Below are 4,093 nucleotides of genomic sequence, written 5' to 3' on the forward strand. Positions count from 1 at the left end.
GAGGAGCAGATGCTTCCCTCCCCCGACCCCCTTCCCCTTCCTCTTCCTCCTCCTCCTTTCTACCCCCTGGCTTAGCCGTGGGAAATGGGAGCGGGGGCGGAGGACGGGAGGCTGCAAAAAGCTTCAGCTGCTCGCTGTCTTCCCGGGGAGCTGGATACCTGGCTCCATCTCTCCTCTCTTCCCTCCAGTGCCCTAGGGCTGGCAGGGGCAGCGCCGCACTCTCTCCTGCCACCGTGCGTGCGTGTTTGCAAGCGGCTGCCGCTCCTCCTGGCTGCTGCTGCTGCTGCTTCCAGACCCACTTTCTCGCCCCCTCGCTCTGTGTCGGGAGAGGTACGTGTCGGATGATTTATACTGCCCTGCCTCCCTCCCCTGCTGTCCTCCCTCCCTGCTTCCCCCCCTTTTCCTTCGCCCTCTCTGCAGCTCCTGCTCCAGCCTAGAGAGTCGTCCCCCCCACCTCGCTCCCCTCCTCCCTGTGCCGACCTGCTCTTCTGCATGCCCTGCTTTGCCAGGACACCCCACTGCTGCACCCGCACCCCATCCCGCACACGGCTGCACCTTGCGTCCCGACTGCCACCTCTGCTCGGCTGGGATGGATCTGCACTGGAGTGACACGTCCCTTTCAGCTGGTCTCTGCATCCCTGGTGGGACTCCACTGGCGTTTGACACTCCTTACTGTTCCTCTTGTTTGCTGACTGTGTCAGTACAGTGGAAGAAGCTTTCTCTCTCAGATGGGAGGCCTTCAAATTTAAAAGTAATGTGGACTTGAAAATATGTGAAAATGAGGGTTGGATTATCACTTGCTGTAAGTCAGTATCTCAGCATCCGGTCTGAGGGAGCTGGACCACTTTGTGAGTGCTCAAAATGCAGCTCAGTGTAACAAGAACAAACACAGCTCAAATCAACGTGAAGCATAAATAAAGCCACCTAACAAAAAGTGGGAGTTTTGGAATCTTTGTTGTTGTTGTTACACAATTGGGAATGTTATGTGTAAAAATGAGGATATGAAGAATCTGTGAGTGTGTGACAGCTGGGAGGCTGAACTGGTCTAAAATGCCTAAATGGGCAAACTGGGGAAAAAGTATCCCCCAGTCCAAAACATTTTCACTGGGAGACTGGTGTCCTCCACAGGGTTCCTGCAAGGTAAGGGTGAGATGTTCTTCCAGCGTGCAGTGCCAGGACCAAAGCACATCATGGGAGCCTTAGCCTGCAGTGTGCCTGACCTGGAAAACGGGCACATTTGGGGCATGAGGAGAATCAGAGCTCATGGGAGGTTTTTTGCAGGTCTTGGTGGATCTGAAGGCTGTGATCATGAATGAGTCAGAATTATGTCTCGTACCCTTCCAGTGATAACCACTGTCAATGATTGCGCAGGAATCAGGCAAGAATATGGTTAAAATAATTGCACTGGGGTATCATTAAAGACGTGACCAAAAGCCACAAACCCCAAATCTTCAGATTTAAGGATTTTAAAATCCACAAACATGTTCCATGTTAGCAGTGCAGTAGGAATGATCAGCATAGATGATTGTGCAGGGTAGGGACTCTTGTGGATCTGCCCTGAGTGCATCAGAGGTGCAAATCCCATCTTGTGAAATCACTTGTTGAAAAATACCCGGTATGGCACTGATGCTCTCGGTGACACGGGGGACCATTTGGAGCTATTGATACAGCAAAAAGTCATAACAGCCTGTGGACCATCATGTGGCTTTTTAAAAATGTGGTGCCTTTTTTTTTTTAACCCAAAAATTCCTCGGGCTAATCAAAATATTGAGAAGATAAAAACACTGATGTACTTCAGCTGTCATCTCTTGGCCTGGGTTCTCCTCCTGCCACCATTGCTGTGATCCTGGTGGCAGTGAGCAGAAACAGGGCAGCTACAGGAGGCAGGCTTAGCAGCTAAGAGGCACAAGTGTCCTCCAGGTCTAGCAAAGTCTGGTCATACCTAGTGGCTGTCAGTGCGTCCCAGCTGTTGAAGAAAAGTGGAAACTTGGCCGCATGAGTTCTGTATTTCAGAGCTTAATAGTACAAATCAACTGCCAGAGCAAGACTGAAGGCTCGTAATGCGAAACAGTCGGAGTGACAGTCTGGTGAAAAACACACACACGGGTCTGCTGCCGAGCTCTGGGTAGTGCAAGTTCTCCCTTGCCTTACGAAACTGAACCAAAAGACATCTTTAATCCAGATGAGATGGGCCTGTACTGGTGTGCGTCTCCTCGTGGCACATTAATGCATTGAGCTGTTGTGCAAAGCTGGGGAGGGACAGAGCAGTGCTGCTCTTAGCTGTGAGAGGAAGGCAGTGAGGAACCAAAGCCTCTTCCCACTGGAAAAAGTTGGTGTAAAAGCAGCACTTGGGTGTGGCACTGCTCCCTGTGTGGCTGTCTAGGGCAGGCAGGCAGGAGTGTGCACATGTGCTCTGGAGAAGCCTGCTTAAAGACACAAACGCTGTTCAATCAGCACATGACTTCATCGATGAATCCAGACAGCTGAATCACGACCTGTAGGGGAGATGGATTTAAAAGCAAAGGGGAAAGTTCTCTCTTCCCAGCTGTTTGGACACTTGCTCAAGCAGCCACTGTTTAGTCCCTGGAAAATGAAATCAGGGTTCACCAGAAGGAGGAAATCCATCGCTAGCCTGAGGGGGTTGCTGCTCCTGGGATATGGTTATGGGCACTCAGCAGAGAGGTGGATCACCAAGTGGGTCTGACAATGGTGCTGGGGTAAGAGAGGTGATAGTTCCTTCGTTGTGAAGGTTCACAGCTCACACCTCACCCCTCCACCTCCAGCTTTTACCTTCCATTTCTCTTCCCTTCAGTGATAGAGGCAGACTCAGCTCCTGTGCACTCCCAGCTCCTCGCCAGTGCCAGGGAAAATGCCATGAGCCCAAGCTCTTTGATGACCACCATAGTGCCCAGTTAGGTGGTGTAGCTCAGCTCATGTGAGGGCAGTCAGTAAGATGTGGGAGCTCCTCTGATGTCCTGCCTCTCTCATGCCTCACAGATCCCACGTTCCTCATTGCACAGCTTCAGGAGCAGGTTGTGTCTGTCCATGTTGCAGCCCCCACCGCATGGTGAGGACACTCTCCCGGGAGGTGTTTCAGGAGCTGTGACACTGCAGGATGAAGGGCCCATGGTCTCCCTTACACCAGCCTGCCAACAAAAATGCCACTCCAGTGCCACCTTCAGTGCTCCAGGCCAAGAAACTCTCTCTGTCCAGGGCTGAATTTGTGATGTCCCTACTGGCATGTCCTGATGGTGATGCTCCTGTCTCCTGCTGTGGCCATCACAGCTTACCACGCCACATACTGTCCCACCACACTGCCCAGGGTCAACCCTCTTCATCACTGTGCAGGCACCTACACTTGGTGCTGAGTCCTGAAAAATGAAGTATTGCCTAACTGAGACACAGCACACTGCAGAGGCTGGGTGGTCCTGGTGACTGAAATGAACATTTCAGTCCATTTCATTAATTGTACCTGGTCAAGTGTAAAAAATCCTCTCTTTGGATGAGTGCCACCAGGTGACAACCTTTTAGACCAACATGAGAATCTCTGGATAAGGAGGGGAGAGAAAAAAAATTAGTATGATATAATATAAACCAACATAACTCACTTTGTATGCTTTATCTCAGAAGTGAAAAGGACCACTGGGTTTTATGTCTCAGCATCAAGACTCACTGGGGTCCTATACTGAAGTAGTCCCAGCAGTTAAAAATTATTGGTGTTTACCTGATTGTCCACTTTAGCCCTTTACTGTCCATCCTGGCATTGCTCCAGCACTCTGGAGGCATCCTGTCTGTAAGATCTGACAGCTTTTCAGAGAAGCATTGCTGGTCCTCAGTCTGCACCCACTCTCCAGGATGCCATTGTTTCATCTTTAAGCCTGGGGGTTGCTTTAAATTTATCAGGGATGAAAACCTGGCTCCACTGAAGTCGTTGGCAAAGCTCCCATTGACTTCAGAGGAGCCAGGATTTCACCCTAAGACGCTTTGTAGATTATTGGTGAATGGAAAGCATACGTCTGGCTTCTCCAGGGTTATTATTGTTGGTGGTGACCTCTGCTCTGGCAAGCATTGAGCAAGGCTGGGCTGAGACAGT

The sequence above is a fragment of the Corvus brachyrhynchos genome, unplaced genomic scaffold, assembly GCF_000691975.1.
Source record: "Corvus brachyrhynchos isolate BGI_N302 unplaced genomic scaffold, ASM69197v1 scaffold69, whole genome shotgun sequence".
In the NCBI taxonomy this organism is placed as follows: domain Eukaryota; kingdom Metazoa; phylum Chordata; class Aves; order Passeriformes; family Corvidae; genus Corvus; species Corvus brachyrhynchos.